The sequence below is a fragment of the Symphalangus syndactylus genome, chromosome X (assembly GCF_028878055.3).
Source record: "Symphalangus syndactylus isolate Jambi chromosome X, NHGRI_mSymSyn1-v2.1_pri, whole genome shotgun sequence".
Classification (NCBI taxonomy): Eukaryota; Metazoa; Chordata; class Mammalia; order Primates; family Hylobatidae; genus Symphalangus; species Symphalangus syndactylus.
Window position 1 is genome coordinate 99,590,336 of NC_072447.2, and position 22,236 is coordinate 99,612,571.

The 22,236-nt window shown below is 34.9% G+C and overlaps 1 pseudogene; it reads right to left on the bottom strand.

The window, feature by feature from the left end:
• Positions 1-4,759: 4,759 nt before the first annotated feature.
• Positions 4,760-22,236, bottom strand: part of LOC129476039 (E3 ubiquitin-protein ligase CCNB1IP1-like) — a 122,049-nt pseudogene continuing 104,572 nt past the window's right edge.

Sequence of the window (22,236 nt, forward strand, 5' to 3'; positions counted from 1 at the left end):
AGAGATGTGATTATAACAGCAGAGATACTCCCAGTTTAAACTAAAGGTGACATAGAAAACAGGATGAAATGAAGGAAGTCTATTGGACTTCTGAAATTTTACAGTATGAGACAATAGGGCTATCCACCTGAGAACACACATTATCCTTCAAGTAAAGAGAAAAATGACACTGAAGGGAATTTATGTGTCATTTTGGTTTCTGCTGTCAGCATAAACCTAGAGCATACAAGACCAGGGGGAAAGACTATTTTCTCATTAGTCGCAGAGTGTGGAAATACCTTCTCAGTTCACCAGGCCAGGATTCTGCTACCCAGTTCCTCAATGGAAAGGCCACCCCATAGAGCCATGTGAAGAAGGCCTTATCACAGTCAAAGGGGTGTGTCACTGGTGCAGATCTAGTGGGGCTAGGTCCCTGTCTAGGGCCATGGAGGCGACATCATCAGAGGGGAAAGCATCCAGCCACAAAAGATAATTCTTGAGGGTTTGGGTCGTAATCCAAAACAACACAATCCCCAATGTTAAAATTCTAAAAAATCAAAATTGCCAAAGTATGATCCCTAAAGTCTAAAATTTCTAACATCTAAAATCCCCCAAATCACAATAACAAGATTGTTACCTCATGTTAAGTGAAACTATTACCTTGTTATTGTTTCTATTTGGAAATTATGTATGGCTTAAATATATGCATATGAATGCATGCAGACTTAATTTTAGGTGTCAACTTGACTAGATTAAGTGATATCTAGATACCCGGTAAAGCATTATGTTGGGTGTGTCTGTGAGGGTGTTTGCAGAGAAGATCCCCTTGAGAGTCTGAGTGAATTAGATGCAGAAGATCTACTAACCATATTGTCAGGCACCATCCAATTGGCTGGATGCTTGGTGAGAGCAAATACAGAAGGCAGATTGTACTTCAAAATTTACACAGGTGATTCCTCCATGTCCTGAGCTTTATGGCCTGAGCAATGCTACCAGACAGCATCCCAGGTTCCCCAACTTGCAGATGGCCTGTTGTGGGAATTCTCAGTCACTGTAATCACATGAGCCAATTCCCCTAATAAATCATCTCTCATATGTCTATGTAAATACCCGATTGGTTCTGTGTTTCTGGAGAACCTTAACACAGACTTGGTATTGGGCAACCCAAATATTACTCCTTCTTACTGTATTTCTTACTACATAATGGAAGAGTCTTTAAAATTCTTCCTTGGCAAAAGACTGTTATAAGTTAAATGTACAAGTATACTTAGTGGTGAAAGATAAGAATTTAAAAGCTAATTATAATTGGTGTTACAAAAGCAGAAAATCATTTAATTGTGACAGCCAAGCAATAATCAGAATTTCAAAGAGACAACATATACTTATAAATTTCGTAGACCATAACCACTCTCAAAATACAATTGCAATGAGTGTTTTGAATATCAAATAAGTACAAGTGCAGGTAATAAATAGAAAAAATACTTCCCTTCCAAGTTATTCAATTATGTATGAATTCTGACCTTTCATGAATATCGCCATGTTTGCCTTCAAAAAACAACTTTCAACAGATAATAAAAAGAATTCAAACTCAGCAACCTTCTGAACAAAAACCACTTGCTGATATTGAAGTTTTTCCAGTGTTATAAGACACATTAAATGATGAACTATTATGGATTAAGGATTTGGCTATCAAAGAAGATAAGCTTATATTTACTACTAAATTTAACGTAGAAAAACTAGTACATCCTTTACTTTGGCTAATGGATGGCACTTTCCAAACTCTCTTTACTGTTTTTTTAATCAGCTAGGTACAATTTCTCTGTCGGATCAGAAAAAAAAATTAGAACTTATTTACTTGTTTGTATATCAATGACTGGAAAAAGTGAAGCAGTTTGTAGATGCTTATTTGAACATTTGGTTCAGTTGAATCGCCTAACCATAATGACAGATTTGTAATTAGGTGTGATCAAGACTTCTTAAGTTAATTTCAAGGTATTACCAATATCTTGGTGTTTTTACATTATCAGTATTTTGTTTTACCAATATTTTGTAGTACCAATATTTCCAGTGCATTTGGTGGAAAATTCAGATGAGTGGATTAGCCACATGATATGGCAGGGACAAAATTTTCAGCTTAAAATTGCGTCTTTTTTTTTTTTTTTTGCATTGGCATTTCTTTCAGCTGATGCCATTCCAGAAGCTTTTAATGAATTAAGGCCACATATGCCTGAAGAAGACCGTAAAATGGCCGACTGTTTCAGAAATAATTTTGTGCATGATAGGATAGAACAATACTTAGGCAAAAGTGCTCCTGTTTGATTACCAGTATTGTTTCCATCAAATTTGTGGTCTGTATGTAAGTACATTGGGAATAAACTTTCACATACCCAAAACAACATAGAAGCATGGCAGTGAAGATAGGAAAATTGCATAGGGAATGCTCATGTCAGTATACATCAAATCACAGAATTATTTCAGAAAGAGCAGCACTACATGGAAAATGAATTTAAATGTATTCTTCAAGGAGAGTCATGTCTAAAAGGAAAAATAAGCTATTCATTGTGATGCAAGACTTAAAAAATATAGTTAATAATTTTAAAATTTGGCTAGCTCTTATTAACCACATCTGTGTAATTGCCCAAAATCTATCCTGCATTTTTATATGTCAAATTTCCTCTTCAGTTTTTTTACTTTGTTTTTGCATTTTAAATGGTCAGATTATTATTTAGAATTTGGTATGCTATGTATTTCATCTTTGCATTATTTCCAATGTTGGAGGTATAAATTGTGAAATGACTTTTAGAGTGTTCTAATTTGTTTTATGCATTTCTTTTTACAAATCTGACTCTATGAAAGTGCATTATTACAAGGTTGACTTTGTGTATAAGCATTGTGTGCATATGTAAAAATATTGAAACTTCCTCAATAAATGAGACATTATTTTCATACATATGTATCTGTGAAAAATTAAATTTCTTGAAATCTTGGCTCTCTGGGCAGGGTGGGGTTTCACTATGATTCTCCATGCTGTCCTCAAACTCCTTGGCTCGAGGGATTCTACTGCCTCAACCTCTTGGGTACCAGAGAATAAAGGTGCATGCTATTCCACACAGCATCCCACTGCAGTTCTTGATGGATCTCCTTAAAAGACTCAGATTGTTCCTCATGGTATTTCAGATGGCTTAAATGATAATTCTTGGTGCAAACAACTAGCAAACATAGTTATAGGCATTTATACATTTCCATTTTGACCTATTTTTTTATAAACAGTTTCTGTCTGCTCATAACCGTTATACTGGTGCAACTGTTGTTCATACACCATGTTTATGCTTGCAAAACTTGCTATGTTTTTATTGCCTATGCTGTTGTAGGTGGACTATAATGTATTCTTTGTATTTTTATATGTTTGTTAAATACATTCCCTTTTAAAAATATAAATAAGTACTATTAATGCTATTTTTTTTTTTTTTTTTTTTTTTTTTTTTTTTTTTTTTTGAGACGGAGTCTCGCTCTGTCCCCTAGGCTGGAGTGCAGTGGCACGATCTCGGCTCACTGCAACCTCTGCCTCCCGGGTTCACGCCATTCTCCTGCCTCAGCCTCTCCGAGTAGCTGGGACTACAGGCGCCTGCCACCACGCCCGGCTAATTTTTTGTATTTTTAGTAGAGGCGGGGTTTCACCATGGTCTCGATCTCCTGACCTCGTGATCCACCCGCCTCGGCCTCCCAAAGTGCTGGGATTACAAGCGTGAGCCACCGCGCCCGGCCTATTAATGCTATTTTAAACAACTTTTTTTGAATTATGTTTTTGGGATTTTACTTTTTCAACACTTTTAACATTCGAGATTAGGCATATGGAATTGTGATTGTGTCTTTTGGTCTTTTGGGATTATGACTGGCTCTCTATTTATTTATTTATTTTTCTGTAACAGAGTCTTGCTCTGTCACCTGGAGTGTAGTGTTGGGGCTTGATTATGTCTAATTGCAGCCTCGAATTGATCTCTAGGGATCCTTCCACCTCTGCCTCCTGAGTAGCAGGGACTACAGGTGCACACCAACAAACTGGAAAACTTTTAAAGATACATATATATAATCTTTTTCTCTGTAGAAAGAACATCTCAGCTATGTTGCCCAGATTGTTGAAGTCCTAGGCTCAAAGGATCTTCCCACCTCAGCCTCCCAAAGCACTGGGATTACAGGCAAATACACCAAAATGTCAGTGTAAATTCACACACTTTTACATACACAGATATGCATAAATACAAGAATTCAAAGTGACATGTAGACATATAACACAGGTACTTATGCATAAACACACAACTCAGACACAAACATATCTATTGAAATACACAATACTGTCATGACCTTCTCACTAATGATTAAAATTCAACTGTTCACAATTGATTAAAAAAATGCTCATGCTTTAAATATTAGAAATGAAAAAATCCACTCTAAAGCCACACTTCACTGCCACTTCGTTTCTTATAAGGTGATAATGTGAAGAAATCTTAAAGACTTAAAAGCCCAGGGAAGTTGGGGACTTCTAGAATAAAGATCTGCTAAGTAAAATCACTGAAAGTGCACATTAGAAACATTCTGTAAAATTAGCTAAATTATTTTTACGTTTTTTTTTTTAGAGACATTGTCTCACTATCTCACCCAGGCTGGAGTGCAGTGTCATGATACTACCTCACTGCATTCTCAAACTCAAGTGGGCTCAAGTGGTCCTTTTGCCACAGCCTCCTGAGTAGCTGGATTACAGGTGCATGCCACCATGCCCGGTTCAAATTGTTTTCACTTTCACGACCCTTCTGGAAACTTGTTGCTGCTCTAATTCATGACTTGGAGAGGCAAAACTGAAAAAAGCTATTGCTTGCTTCAGGTGTTTTGTGAGAATCCAGAAAAAAAAGGTCTGAACTGAAAATCTCCATCTCCATCACCCAGATTTTAAACTGGTACGCTGTCCAAAAAACACTTGGCGTTGTTCCCTAATGAAAAGCAAAAAACACCAGACCGTGCAATTATGGATGGTTCAAAGGTATGTTCTTGGTTAGCAACAGTAATGTTTCATAGCCTCAGACTATCACAGAGGCTTTGGAGCTTTTTGATACTTCTGATTGCACTCCATACATTTTTTAAAGATATCAGTGAACATTTTTATTGTGTTCTTTTAGCACTTACTTCATGGAGGTGATCTCTCGTTTTATAGATGTCAATTCTACATCTTTGCTCTGTATTTACTGAGTATATATCTTCTCCATGTGTTTCGGATGGCCCTCAGCTTTGCTGAAATTGTATTCTTGATAGAGAGACTCCTGATATACCTAACATGTCCAGAAGTATAGTGCTCAGGAGCTAATGTTCAACACCATCTCTGGTTGCACTCCTGCCAATACCATAGCTTTATATTCCTCTGATGGACTAAGTTCTGTGAGGACAGTATCTAGCCAGAAAGGTTATTTCTACAGGCAAGACAGATAGCTGGTGAACGACTAAACTCAGAACTGACATACTTACCACAGAAGATGTGAGAACAGGTGGTGACCCATGCAAAACCAGAAAGTTTGGTGTGACATTATCGATAATTATGAAGCAGCATGTCTTCACAAAAAGACATAATAGGATAGTGAAGTCTCTGGAAGCTGAAAAGAGTCCATAAAAGAAAACTTCAGTCATAATTTATTGTACATCCAAGATTTATAGCAACAAAGAGGTCCAGTCTGGAAGAGTGAGACTCAGATCTAGTTTTGGTCTGTTGAAATTTTACTTCTCTTGTATTACATGCATTTACCTTCTATCTAAGAATCAAGTTGAACTACAAGGATCTATCAGATACCTAGAATCATCTCTTTATGGTCCCATCAGCCTAATTTAACCCTCCCTATTGAGACTGTCCAAATCCCAACCCACTTCATTTTCAAGGGATCTCCAGATGTTATAGAGGCTTTCACAAGGCCAACTTTGGGCTGGCACACAGAGAGCCAAAGACCCAGGCTATCCCTCCTCAGTGGAATTCATCTTCAATCAGCCCACCAAAATGGAGAATGAGAGTCATTATGTTTTTCTGGAGCATCATTAGTACAGAACAGAATTGTTTTCTCAGTCATTCCAATCAATTGTTGAAAAGTTCACTTTTTAAAAATATAGTTAAATTCTAGTCAACAAAGAAAAATACATAAACATAGTTTTAGAATAAAGTCAAAACTAAATGTATATCTAAATATTGAAATACAAGTATATTTCCTCCTTTTATGTTGTCCATAATTGCAATACTAAAAGCAACAGATAGTAAAGCAATTAAAAGCCAACCAAAAGGCCTCATTATATAAAACTCAAAATATTATATTTAAAACATATATATATATTTATTTATAGATAGATAAGTAGGTTGTAGGTGTATCTACCTATTTATTTAACTGCATATACATTTTTATAAAGTGAGATAAAACTTCTTAGGTAATAAGACCTGTTGAAACAATTTCTCCCCATGAGAAACTACGTGGTGAGTATTAAAGTTTAACAAGTGGCTTATATAATTATCCTTTGCCCAAACAGTTTAATTTTACCTATAAAATGACTGAAATTAATGGTGAAAGGAGGCAAATGGAACATAGATTTAGTTGTTATGGAGGTTGATATGAAATATGTGACTGAAGAAAAAAGATATATAACAACAATTTTTTGCATTGGAAATTTTATAGTTCTAGATTAATGTATTGAAAGCAAAGTTTTGTTTTGGTTCCATATGAAATTTAAGGTAGTTTTTTCTAATTCTGTGACGAAAGTCAATGGTAGCTTGATGGGGATAGCATGGAATCTATAAATTACTTTGAGCAGTATGGCCATTTTCACGATATTGATTCTTCCTCTCCATGAGCATGGAATGTTTTTCCATCTGTTTGTTTCCTCTCTTATTTCCTTGAGCAGTGGTTTGTAGTTCTCCTTGAAGAGGTCCTTCACATCCTTTGTTAGTTGTATTTCTAGGTATTTTATTCTCTTTGTAGCAATTGTGAATGGGAGTTCACTCATGATTTGGCTCTGTTTGCCTGTTATTGGTGTATAGGAATGCTTGTGATTTTTGTACATTGATTTTGTATCCTCAGACTTTGCTGAAGTTGCTTATTGTATAGCCAAGAAAATCCTAAGCATAAACAACAAAGCTGGAGGCATCATGCTACCTGACTTCAAACTATACTACAATGCTACAGTAACCAAAACAGTATGGTACTGGTACCAAAACAGATATATAGACCAATGGAACAGAACTGCGGCCTCAGAAATAACAGAAATAGATTACACACATCTACAACCATCTGCTCTTTGAGAAACCTGACAAAAACAAGCAATGGGGAAAACAGTCCCTATGTAATAAATGGTGTTCAAGATTCAAGGCAAAACGTTTCTTAAGCATATCCTCAGAGACTCTGAGCATAGTTAGAAACATGATTTGATGACGGCTATAGATATCTAGAGGTATATGAAAAAATATGTACAAAAATAGCAGCCTGATGATAGAAAAAATGCAGGTGGTTCTGAAGATCCAAATGATGGAACTTTTAATAAATAGAAAATTTATTTTGTGAAATATTATATTTATATGGTTTATATAAGTCAGAATATTGGAAATACATTGTTTTTCATTTGTTATCACATTATTCAGTATAGAGTTAGGCTAATTTCTAAATGTCTCATATCTGACCATGTGAAAAGGTTTCCTCTCTCATTATCTCCCCTCTCAGAAAATAATGTTTTAGATATTGTAATTGAGCGTTATAGGTTTGATGGTAAAGAGAGGCTTTAAGGTTGATGTGAGGACAAAAATCAGAATCTTTATTCCAGATGCTGATTTCAGAGGATCAGTGTATAAATCTGAACTCTTCTAGGGGAATACATGCAACCAATGAGGAAGTTAATATTATACCTACTGTACAGGTAAAGACACTGAGACTCAGACAGTTAAAAAAAAAACTTGCCCAAGATCAGTTTCACTAAGATGTTCACTTAAGCTTTACAAAGATGTTCACTTACATGAGTAATTTCCTTAGTGGTGATTTGTGAGATTTTGGCACATGTATCACCTGAGCAGTATACACTGCACTCAATTTGTAGTTTTTTATTACTACCCCCTTCCCACACTTTCCCTGAGTCCCCAAATTCCACTGTGTCATTATTATGCCTTTGCATCCTCATAGCTTAGTTCCCACTTATGAGTGAGCACATACAATGTTTGGTTTTCCATTCCTGAGTTACTTCACTTAGGAATATACCTAACCAAGGAATTGAAAGTCTCTTCTAGACATTGGCTTAGGCAATGGATGTGGTGAACAGGGAACACTTCTATACTGCTGATGGGAGTATAAACTGGTACAACCACTATGGAAAACAGTGTGGAGATTCCTTAAAGAACCAAAAGTAGAACTACCATTTGATCCAGCAATCCCACTACTGGATATCTACCCAGAGGAATAGAAGTCATTATACAAAGAAAAAAAAAAAGATACTTGTACATGCATGTATGTAGCAGCACAATTTGCAATTGTAAAATTGTGGAACCAACCCAAATGCCCATCAATCAACTAGTGGATAAAGCAACTGTGGTATATATATAGAATGAAATACTACTCAGCCATAAAAAGGAACGAAATAATGGCATTCTCAGTGATCTGGATGAGATTTGTTTTTGTTTTAGTTTTTTTTTCTGATACAGGGTCTCAATCGTGTGCCACCATGCCCAGCTAATTTTTGTATTTTTTGTAGAGACAGGGATTTGGCATGTTGTCCAGGCTGGTCACAGTCTCCTGAGCTACCCAGATTAACAACAATTTTACAAAATGCACATATGTAGGGGCAAATACAATGATCCGGTTCTTTATAAAAGAACTATTTTATGTCTGAAGTTAACAATTAGAAACACTAATGATAAAACATTTTTAAAAACAAAATACATGTTTTAAAAATTATACATATTTTGATGGGCCACAGTGGCTAATGCCTGTAATCCCAGCACTTTGGGAGGCTGAGGTGGGAGAATCACTTGAGTCCAGGAGTTTGAGACCAGCATGGGTAACACATGGAGACCTCGTCTCTACTAAAATATAAACAAAATTAACCAGGCATGGTGGTGTGTGCACCTATAGTCCCAGCTACTTGAAAGGCTGAGGTGGGAGGATTGCCTGAGCCCAGGAGGTTGAGGCTGCTGTGAAGTAAGTTTGCACCACTGCCCTCCAGCCTGGACGACAGAGTAAGACTTCTCTCAAAAAAAAAAAAAAAAAAAAAAAAAACATATTTCCATCATCCAGGAATACTAACAGTTAATGTATTGTTTTAGTCTAAATTTTGGCCTCTTTATGATTTTTTATCTGACATTTTAATTGATAGTGCAGTATATGTAAAATTGTGTATCTTCCTTAACAAACGGAATATAATAAGCATTTCAAAATCATCAAATATGTTTTCCAGACATAACTGAAGACTGTGTAATAGTCCATTTGATAAAATACATATCTTATTTTTTGTTTTTTATTTTTTTATTATACTTTAGGTTTTAAGTACAGGTGCACAACGTGCAGGTTTGTTACATATATATACATGTGCCATGTTGGTGTGCTGCACCCATTAACTCGTCATTTAACATTAGGTATATCTCCTAATGCTGTCCCTCCCCACTCCCCCCACCCCACAACAGTCCCCAGAGTGTGATGTTCCCCTTCCTGTGTCCATGTGTTCTCATTGTTCAATTCCCACCTATGAGTGAGAACATGCGGTGTTTGGTTTTTTGTCCTTGCGATAGTTTACTGAGAATGATGGCTTCCAGCTTCATCCACGTCCCTACAAAGGACATGAACTCATCATTTTTTATGGATGCATAGTATTCCATAGTGTATGTGTGCCACATTTTCTTAATCCAATCTATCATTGTTGGACATTTGGGTTGGTTCCAAGTCTTTGCTATTGTGAATAGTGCCGCAATAAACATACGTGTTCATGTGTCTTTATAGCAGCATGATTTATAGTCCTTTGGGTATATACCCAGTAATGGGATGGCTGGGTCAAATGGTATTTCTAGTTCTAGATCCCTGAGGAATCGCCACACTGACTTCCACAATGGTTGAACTAGTTTACAGTCCCACCAACAGTGTAAAAGTGTTCCTATTTCATCACATCATCTCCAGCACCTGTTGTTTCCTGACTTTTTAATGATGGCCATTCTAACTGGTGTGAGATGGTATCTCATTGTGGTTTGATTTGCATTTCTCTGATGGCCAGTGATGATGAGCATTTTTTCATGTGTCTTTTGGCTGCATAAATGTCTTCTTTTGAGTAGTGTCTGTTCATATCCTTCGCCCACTTTCTGATGGGGTTGTTTGTTTTTTTCTTGTAAATTTGTTGGAGTTCATTGTAGATTCTGGATATTAGCCCTCTTGTCAGAAGAGTAGATTGCAAAAATTTTCTCCCATTCTGTAGGTTGCCTGTTCACTCTGATGGTAGTTTCTTTTGCTGTGCAGAAGCTCTTTAGTTTAATTAGATCCCATTTGTCAATTTTGGCTTTCCTTGCCATTGCTTTTGGTGTTTCAGACATGAAGTCCTCGCCCATGCCTACATCCTGAATGTTATTGCCTAGGTTTTCTTCTAGGGTTCTTATGGTTTTAGGTCTAACATTAAATCTTTAATCCATCTTGAATTAATTTTTGTATAAGGTGTAAGGAAGGGATCCAGTTTCAGCTTACTACATATGGCTAGCCAGTTTTCCCAGCACCATTTATTAAATAGGGAATCCTTTCCCCATTTCTTGTTTTTGTCAGGCTTGTCAAAGATCAGATAGTTGTAGATATGTGGCATTATTTCTGAGGACTCTGTTCTGTTCCATTGGTCTATATCTCTGTTTTGGTACCAGTACCATGCTGTTTTGGTTACTGTAGCCTTGTAGTATAGTTTGAAGTCAGGTAGCATGATGCCCCCAGCTTTGTTCTTTTGGCTTGGGATTGTCCTGGCAATGCAGGCTCTTTTTTGGTTCCATACAAACTTTAAAATAGTTTTTTCCAATTCTGTGAAGAAAGTCATTGGTAGCTTGATGGAGATGGCATTGAATCTATAAATTTCCTTGTGCAGTATGGCCATTTTCACAATATTGATTCTTCCAACCCATGAGCATGGAATGTTCTTCCATTTGTTTGTATCCTCTTTTATTTCATTGAGCAGTGGTTTGTAGTTCTCCTTGAAGAGGTCCTTCACATCCCTTGTAAGTTGGATTCCTAGGTCTTTTATTCTCTTTGAAGCAATTGTGAATGGGAGTTCACTCATGATTTGGCTCTCTGTTTGTCTGTTATTGGTGTGTAAGAATGCTTGTGATTTTTGCACATTGATTTTGTATCCTGAGACTTTGCTGAAGTTGCTTATCAGCTGAAGGAGATTTTGGGCTGAGATGATGGGGTTTTCTAGATATACAATCACATCATCTGCAAATAGCGACAATTTGACTTCCTGTTTTCCTAATTGAATACCCTTTATTTCTTTCTCCTGCCTGATTGCCCTGGCCAGAACTTCCAACACTATGTTGAATAGGAGTGGTGAGAGAGGGCATCCCTGTCTTGTGCCAGTTTTCAAAGGGAATGCTTCCGGTTTTTGCCCACTCAGTATGATATTGGCTGTGGGTTTGTCATAAATAGCTCTTATTATTTTGAGATACGTCCCATCAATACCTAATTTATTAAGAGTTTTTAGCATGAAGGGCTATTGAATTTTGTCAAAGGCCTTTTCTGCATCTATTGAGATAATCATATGGTTTTTGTCTTTGGCTCTGTTTATATGCTGGATTATATTTATTGATTTGCAGAGATACAATAAAAAAGAATTTTAGATCAATATCCTTGATGAACATCAGTGCAAAAATCCTCAATAAAATACTGGCAAACCGAATCCAGCAGCACATCAAAAAGCTTATCCACCATCATCAAGTGAGCTTCATCCCTGGGATGCAAGGCTGGTTCAACATACGCAAATTTGCCAACTTTCTGAACAGTTCACACCAAGGACTCTCAGTGTTCTCCGTTAGCATTTTTTAGTCTAATAATATTAAACAGCCAACTCCAGAAACCCCAAAATGAAACAACTCTATCCTTAATATTCTGTTCTTCTAGGCCCACTCCTGGTACCAAAATCTGTATTAGTCAGGGTTCGCTGGAGGGACAGAACTAATAAGAGATATATCTATATCTGTGTCTATATCTATATCTATATAGATAGATATATGAGTTTATTAACTATTAACTCACACAATCACAAGGTCCCACAATAGGCTGCCTGCAGGCTGAGAAGCAAGAAGCAAGGAGAGCCAGTCCGAGTCCCAAAACTGAAGAACTTGGAGTCCAATGTTCGAGGTCAGGAAGCATCTAGCATGGGAGAGAGATGTAGGCTGGGAAGCTAGGCCAGTCTTGTCTTTTCACATTTTTCTGCCTGCTTATATTCTAGCCACACTGGCAGCTGATTAGATGGTGCCCACCCAGATTAAGGGTGTGTCTGCCTTTCCTGGTCCACTGATTCAAATGTTAATCTCCTTTGGCAACACCCTCATAGACACACCCAGGATCAATACTTTGCATCCTTCAATCCAATCAAGTTGATACTCAGTATTAACCATCACAAACATGATAAAACAAAGGTAATTGAATTTCAGTGAAACAAGTAGTTTTACAAATTTGTCAATTGTTTGAATATTAGATGCTTCTTTAAACAGAAGCATTTAATATTTTTTCACCATTTTTTGTCATTTTTTCTATAGTAATCTTACTTTTAATTTTGTGCATTCAGAACTAAGATAAGTAAAATTACCCTAAATTTATCAAACATTTGGGAAAGAAAAATATATACTCATCTAAGTAATTCAATTGTAGCTGTTTTTATGTGTAGGTAAGTAAGTACAAATGAAGAACTCTGGTAGAATGGAGGAGAAAAAGATTAGTTTTGAGTAGCATTGATTAAGAAAATTTTCATGGAACATATACACTTCGAACTGAAAATTTGGTTAACATTTATGACTAGGTCTTTTGTCTTAAAGTTGACGATATTGGATAAAATCCTAAATGGATATACCAAATCTCACAGTGCCAGCTCTTTTACAGTAAATAATTTTTCTGTTTTATGTTTCTGGTTCCTAAAACAGAACCTCTAATACTTCTGGATTTCCTGAGTGATAGAAATATCTTTGTTATTCCTGGTAGGTCACTCAGACCACACCTGAATTTATGTTAATGAGATGACTCATGATGGACCCCTAGGTAGTTGCAAGATGGGTGCCGGCCATGCTGAAAAGACCAAATGTATGAAGACTGGGCTTCTGAGCCGTGTGATATTGGTCTGATCTCCCAACCTCCAGAAAAAAGAGGGGAGTGGAGATTGAGTTCAATCACATGGCCAACAATTCAGTCAATCATGCCCAAGTAATAAGACTCTTTAAAAACTCTGGACACCTGCTGTTTGGTCGAGCTTCCTGATTGGTGATACAAATCAATGTGCCAGGAAGGTAATAAATTCTGAGATTACAGAAACCTTTCATTTTGGATCCTTCCAGACCTTGTATATGTTTCTTAATTTGACTAATCCTAATTTGTATCCTTTTACCTTATTTCTTTTTTTTTTTTGAGACAAGGTTTCACTTTGTCACCCAGACTGGAGTGCAATGGGTGATAGTAGATCACTGCAACCTTGAATCCCCTGGACTCAAGTAATCCTGTTGTCTCAACCTCCTTAACAGCTAGGACTACAGACACACACCACTACACCTGCTAGTTTTTTTTCCTCTTACTTTTTTTTTTTCATCGAGGCAAGGTTTCACTATGTGGCACAGGCTAGTCTGTAACTTCTGGCCTCAAACTATCCTCCAACCTCAGCCTCCCAAACCACTGGAAGTACAAGAATGAGCCACTGTATTCGGCATTTAATTTGATTTCTTTATAATAAAATTGTCACAGTAAGTGTAGCACTTGCCAGATTTCTATTTGTTCTAGAAAATTATAGAACCTGGGAGAAGAGCAGAAACCTCTAAATTTGTTGCCATTTTATCGAAAGTTCAGGTGACCTGGGAAACCCGGAACTTGTGACTGGTGCCTGAAGTGAGAGGAGTTTGTCAAAGACTGGGTCCTTAACCTGGGAAATTTGACCTAACTCCAAATAGTGTCAGAATTACACTGCAAAATCCATAACGAATTACTATATATTGTAAATACTATTCTAGTGCAAAATACTATATGAACAGTAGTAAGACACCAGCCAATAGAAGCAGAGAGAAAATCAGAGACAGTAAATTAGAATTATCCCTGTAGTTAAATATGAGTAGATATAGGAACTAGTCCTAAAGTGAACTCATCCACAGTCCAGTGATTGTTTCCCTACAAAAACAAACAAACAAAAAACCCAACTGTTGTTAATAGAATATTGCCTTTAAATTAATTAGTTGAATGACCAATGGTGATACAATCAGCTTCTTAGGCCTAATAACAAAATTATTATCTCTTGGCTCAATAAAATATATGGAGTAACCAATGATTGACTCTGAAATTATTTTTTAAAATTTCAATGGGAATAAAAGACTGAGAGCTATTTCTGCAATGGAAAGGCTGCATTATATTTTTCAGTTTCATTTAGGCTGGCTGTAAAATTATATATTAGTAGAAGAAAATAATAAAACAAGTTTTGGGTATCTCTATATACCTTTAGCCAGAGCTTATCATTTAATTAATTCAGCTGTTGGGTCAATAATATATGTTTAAAAGCTTTAAGGCTTCAAAACACAGACCTAGAACTGCTGAATACTGAATGTAAAAGTATGCAGCAATATATTGTAAATGCTGAAGAAAATAAAATTTTCTTCCAGGATAACTAATAAGAGTACTTTTCGAGCCATATAACAAACATAGAGATCTATCTGGTTTCTCTGAAATACATCATCTGCAACATCAATTTTTCATTTTCAGTTTCCATATACTGTAGCTTTTCTCTGAAATCCTATGAAAAGGAATATGGAAATAGCATGATAAACAGGTCTACTATACTCAATCTCTTCAAAAGCATTTCTTCAAAAGATTGCATTACTCTGATGAGTTGTTCCAGTACTGGGAAACTATTGATATTCTGAAGTATTTGTAACCAACAATTTCAACATATGAAATTGGAGATTTTTTTGTTATGAGTTTTGGCTTCACTATTACTTCAAGTAGTTTCTTTTGAGTTAAATTTAGGAATATATAAAACAGATATTTTAAAAATGCAAAATGTGACTAATCCAGACATTCAAAATAAGTATCATTTATATTTTTATCTAATACTTAAAGATACATTGCTTATTTTGGATTAGGTTTTACTATTTTATAACAGGGAGTGCAATGAGAATATTGTGTAATGTTTGGTAGTTTTCAGTTACTCAAACTTTTTAATACAATTTCTCCCTCAATGGAACAATTTGTGTCTGAATAATATTATCATCCATAAGCTAGAGACCTTGGAAGCCTATTAAATATTAATCAATAAGTAAGTTAAACAACTCTAATTTAAAAGAATATAATTAAACATTATTACCATAGGAGTGTAAAAATTAGTAGGCAGGTACTTTAGAGAAAATTCATACAAGAGAGCAGTTGTAATTTTAACATGAAACCAATAGATGACACTAGAGGGTAAGAATTGCAAACTTTCTTTTTAAGCCTGGAAGCTGGATAGTTGCCTTATTATGTTAGTTACTAAACTGATACATGCTAATACGTGCTGATAGGTGAGTATGAGTGGAGAAAAAAGAAACTCCATAAAGAGCATTGTTCTAATAGATATGCTCTAACATATATATGTATATATTTACACATACACATACAAACATATCTATTAGAATTACTTTTGCAGTACAGCCTAAACTAATAGACGCAGCAGAACAAGAATTCAGAATAAAATGAAATATATGTTTATTTTTAAAAATTGCCTTTTCCTTCATTTTAGCGTATCTATCATCACACAAAATCACAACACAAAAATAAATGTGAATAGTGCATAACATTAGAAAAGAAAGGAAGTCTCATCAAATGCACAAAACAGAATTCTATTCATATTTGCATTATGGAGAATATTCATTTGTTGGCTTAAGATAATTTTAGGTGTTAGAAGAAGAAGATAGTAATTAGTCTAAGACTTGAATGTGAAATGTTAACAACAAAAATAATTTCCTGGAATTCCCTATATATCATTATTTGTCGATAGATCCTAATTACTTGTATGTAGACAAAACACATATTTAGGTTTGGTATGTATAGATATGTTTGTAAGTCACAGATCTATAAATTCATGTAAACAAAAATGGAAAGATGACAGGAAATGAGTAGTAAAAAGTGAACTTAAACTTACTGACAATTCTGTACCAAACACTGTGCTAGGCAATTTTATATATTTATTTCTCAAAGCAACCCCATTTGGAAGACGAAATAATTATCCTCATTTTCCAGATGAGTAAAATGAACCTCAGAGAGTTTAAACATTGTGCCTAAATGATAAAGCTAGTAAATGGTAGAATTGGGACTCAAACACATCTGGATTTATTGGAGACAAGAGTTTGTATTCCTTTTGCTTTACTAACATGCATCTGAAAACTCAGAGCCGTACATAAGAGTCTATAGATTTCATTGGTTGAAAACATGAGGAGCCATGATTACCTCACTTAACATATTCACATGCCTCTTAACTCATTTTATTAACTACAAAACCACAATTAGTCCAACTTAAGAAGTAAGTACTACTTTATTTCTGGGTAAAGCAGCTATCCTGAAATTGATAGGCATCAAATTATTCATATTCTAGTTCTAGCTCTGACACTAATTAGATGTGTGCCCTTATTCATGTAATTTAGCCTCACTAAAACTCAGTTTTCTTGCCACTAAAATAAGGAGAGTTAAAATAGATCAGTATTTCAAAAATCTTTAAGTACTAAAATATATTTTATTAAAAAAATTAAGGGAAATTCCAACTTATAAAATACATAAAAGTAGAATTTGGATGGGGAATAACTTCCAATGTTGGGATCCCAAAATTATACTTTATCAGCTTTTTCCTCTCAATTCCTCTCAGTAATCCCTGAGGCAAGTCTATAAAGTTAGAAAATCACTGTACTAGACTGAATCTAGAGTTAATTTCAGCTTGAAAATTTTATGATTCTTTGATACTTAATTTTACTAATCCAAAAACATATGTCAATCTGATATTGGTAGAATTAGGAGACTTTATAAATGTTATTTTTATAAAATATAATTGCAAAAGAGTCACGCTTCAAAAAGGAGGTTACATGTCTATAAATATGTTTATTAAAAAAACTTTTGAACTGCTAATATGACAACAGCCATGCTGTATGCATTTAAGTTATGATGGTGAATAAAAGCAGATTATTCTGTGATCTTCAATTTTATAATCTGGTGAATGAAATAGACATTATTAAAATAATCAAAATCACCAACAGAAGATAATTATAAATTTTAACAAAACTTACAAAAATAAGAGTAATATAGAGTTAGGATATCAAACTTATTTGATCAAAGTGAACTCTCTAGAAGATATGGAAATATTTCCTGGAGAAATTGATACCTAAGTTCAAGAGTGTAATATAAACAAGAGTTAAAGTAGGAAGGGAGACAGAGAGGTCCTTTATGAGAGAGAGATTAGTGAGTAAAAGTCACTGAAGGAAGGCCAGAACGGCTGGAGTGCAGAAAATGAATGGGATCATGAGATTTGATGTGACTAAAGAGGTTGACAAGGGCCAAACTATATAGAGTAAGGTGTACTCTTTCAAGGAGTTTTAAATTTACCCAGTAAGATTTGGAACCTGCTAAAGGGATTTGGAGTGAAAAAAACTTGAAAGAATCCAATAAAATAAAGAAAAATAAGCCACCTGAGAAATTAAACTTTTCTGTCTAATCATTATGTCAAATAAGTTCTGTGGTCTTCTGGAAAGCAAGTGGAAGATGAATAAAGCCAGGCCATATAAACAATACAGGAGGAGTTTCTCAATGTTGTAAACTTGACCTTTCACCGCTTTCACAATTCTGTGAGAAAAGAGTTTTAAGGGTTTAATCTATAAGCAATGCTCAAATAAATAAGGTATCATTAGCTAAAGCCAAGTGTGTCAGTTCCTCTAGACATCATTCTGCATTCCACTTAGGGATATGAACCTCACAGAACCTTTATCATTGTAATCTGTGAGTTAGAATACTATGGCTCTCACTACTAGTCTTGACTTATCTCTTGTGCTCTTGTTAATATTTCATCAATGTGCTCTCCTGCAGTCCTAACATCATTGCAGATTTACCACATTAGCAGTTGCCCATGAAGAGAATAATTTCAAACTGTGTGGTCTATAAAGCACATATGGTTTTAATTACATGCCATGTACAGTGTATTTATTTGTCAGGGCTTATGTAACAAAATACTGCAAACTAAGTGGCTTAAACAACAGAAATTTATTGACTCACAACTCTGGAAGCTGTAAGTCTGTAATCAAGGTGTAGGCCTGGTTAGTGCCTTCTGAAGGCTATAAAGAAAAGATCTGTTCCAGGCCTCTTGGCTCATAGATGGCCATTTTTTCCTTTGGTCCTTCACATAATCTTCCCTTTATGTGTGTTTATGTCTGTCTCTGTGTCCAAATTTTCTTTTTTTCTAAGGGTAACAGTCACATCGGATTGTGGTCCTTCCTAATGACCTAATCTTAACTAATTATATCTGCAATGACCCCATTTCCAAATATGATCACATTGTGAGGTACTGGAAGTTAGGAGTTCAATATACAAATTTTGTGGGGACATGATTCAATCAATAGCATATAGTAAGCATATTTTATGTGTATTGTTCAACTCCAATGTATATTTCTAGTAAAATATTTTATGTTTCAAATGAGTTCAAAGTTTTAGTTTTATTATCCAGCATGTTTCCAAGTTTCATATAACTGTCATTGTGTGAAAGAATTTATTTACCTAAGGGCTCTCATGGAAAATCCAAGATGGATAAGATGCTCAGAACAGCATGTATTCGTGCATACTGGGACTTTCTGGGTAGCATGTGTGCCCATAGTAAAGACAAGGTAACTTACTTCACTCAGAGAATGATCGCAGTAAAAAGATATAAATTATTCTAAAATTAGTATACCTACTAATTGTGGATATTAGCAAAATTCCACTATTTTATAAAAAGTAGTATTATGGCTTATAATTCAAAAAAATATTAGCTTGGAATAAGAAGCCATCTTTATTTTTTATGAAGTTCTATATATTTTTATTAAGACATTCTTAGACATAATTTTTGTCTATATTTTATGAGTTTATTATGGTTTTAAGACAGGTACAGTTTTTTATGTACTAATCTTGTATCTAGTTAACTTGCTGAGTCCTAATTCTTGTTTATTTTTTCTGTTTTTAATTTTTAATTTTCGAGAGTACATAGTAGGTGTACATGTTTATGAGATACATGAGATGCTTTGATACAGGAATGTAATGTAAAAGAAGTACATCATGAAGAATGGGGTATCCCTCCTCTTTAGCATTTATCTATTGACTTGCAAACAATTGAATTACATTATTTAAATTATTTAAAAATGTACAGATATGTTCTTATTGACTGTAGTCACCCTGGTGTGCTATCAAATAGAGGTTTTATTCATTCTTTTTATTTTTTGTACCCATTAGCCATTCCCAACCCCCACCACCAGCCCCCACTACCCTTCCCAGCCTCTGGTAACCATACTTCTACTCTCTAGGTCCATGAGTTTCATTGTTTTGATTTTAGATCCCACAAATAAGTGAGTACATGTGATGTTTGTCTTTCTAGGTCTGGCTTATTTCACCTATAATAATAATCTCAGGTTCTATTCATGTTGTTTCCAATGACTGGACCTCATTTATTTTTAAGGCTGAATAGTAATCCACTGTGTGTATGTACCACATTTTCTTTATATATTAATCTGTTGATGAACACTTAGGTTGCCTCCATATCTTGGCTATTATAAACAGTGCTGAAACAAATATGGGAGTGCAGATATCTCTTCGATATACTGATTTTCTTTATTTTGGGTATACACTCAGCAGTGGTATTGCTGGATCATATGGTAGCTCTATTTTTAGTTTTTTATAGAACTTCCGAACTCTTCTCCATAGTGATGGTACTAATTTACATTCCCACAAACAGGGTACAATGGTTCCCTTTTCTCCACATTTTCATCAGCATTAGTTATTGCCTGTCTTTTAAATGTAAGCCGTTTTAACTCAGGTGAGATGATATCTTGTTGTACTTTTGATATGCACTATTCTGATAATCAGTGATGTTGAGCACTTTTTGTATGTCTATTTACCATTTGTATGTCTTCGTTTGAGAAATGTCTATTCAAATCTGTTGCCTATTGTTTTATGAGATTGTTAGATTTTTTCCCTATAGAGTTGTTTGAGCTTCTTATATATTCTTGTTATTAATGTCTTGTCAGACGGGTAGCTTGTCAATATTTTCTTCTATTCTGTGGGTTGTCTCTTCACTTTGTTGATTGTATTCTTTGCTGTCCAAAAGCTTTTTAACTTGATGTGATCACATTTGTCTGCTTTTGCTTTGGTTGCCTGTGCTTTTGGAGTATTGCTCAAAAAATTTTTGCCCAGACCAATGTCTTGGAGATTTTCCCCAATGTTTTCTTGTAGTAGTTTCGTGCTGTGAGGTCTTAGATTTAAGTCTTTAATCCATTTTTATTTGATTTTTGTATATGATGAGAGACAGGGGTCTAGTTTTATTCTTTTGCATATGTATATCCAGTTTCCCAGCATCATTTATTGAAGATAATGTCTTTTCCCCAGTGTATGTGCTTGGCATATTTGTTGGAAATGAGTTAACTGTAGGTGTGTGGATTTCTGTTAAATTGGTCTATATGTCTGTTTCTATGCCAGTACCATGCTGTTTTCGTTGCTATATCTCTGTAGTATAATTTGAAGTCAGGTAAAGGGACTCCTCTGGATTTCCCTTTTTATTTTTTAAAAATTTTGTGAGTTCACAATAGGTGTATAAATTTATAAAGTAGATGAGATGTTTTGATACAGGCATGCAATGTGAAATAAGCACATCATGCGGAATGGGATATCAATCACCTCAAGCATTTATTCTTTGAGTTACAAACAATCCAATTATACTCTTTAAGTTATTTTAAAATGTATATTATTATTGACTGTAGTCAACCTATTGTTCTATCAAATAGTAGATCTTATTTATTCTTACTTTTTTTTAAATCCATTAACCATCCCTACCTCCCACCTTAACCCCCTCACTACCCTTCCCAACCTTGAGTAACCATTCCCCCAGTTTTGTTCTTTTTGCTTAGAATAGCTTTGTCTATTCTGGGTCTTTTGTGTTTCTATAGAAATTTTAGGATTTTTTTTCTATTCCTGTAAGAATGTCATTGGTATTTTCATAGGGATTTCATTAAACCTCTAAACTGCTTTTGGTAGTATGAACATTTTAATAATATTAATTTTTCCAATTCATAAACATGGAGTATTTTTTATTTTTTGGTGTTCTCTTTAATTTCTTTCATCAGTGTTTTATAGATTTCATTATAGAAGTGTTTCCCTTCTTTGGAAAGTTAATTCCAAGGTATTTGATTTTATGTGTGGCTATTGTAAATGGGATTACTGTTTTATTTTTTCCACATTGTTCACCTTTGGTATATAAAAATGCTACTGATTTTTGTACATTATTTTGTATCCTACAGTTTTACTGAATTTGTTCATCAGCTCTAATGGTTTTCTTGTGGAATCTTGAGGTTTTTCCAAATACAAGATTATATCCTCTGCAAGGAAGGATAATTTGAGTGTTTCCTTTCCAATTTGGAAGCCCTTTATATCTTTCTCTTGTCTGATTGCTCTAGCTAGGACTTCCAGTATGCTGAATAACAGTGGTGACAGTGGGTATCCTTGTACTGTTCTAGATCATGGAGGAATGGCTTTCAGTTTTCTTCATTCAGTATAATACTAGCTGTGGGTCTGTCATATATGGCTTTTATTATGTTGAGTTATGTTCCCTCTATACCTAGTTTTTTAAGGAGTTTTTATCATGAAGGGACATTAAATTTTATCAAATGCTTTTTCAGCGTTAGGTTAAATGATAATATGGCACTTCATTCTATTGATATGATTCATCACATTGATTTGACTGTGTTGAACCAAACTTGCATCCCATGGATAAATTCTATTTTGTCATGAAGAATGATCTTTC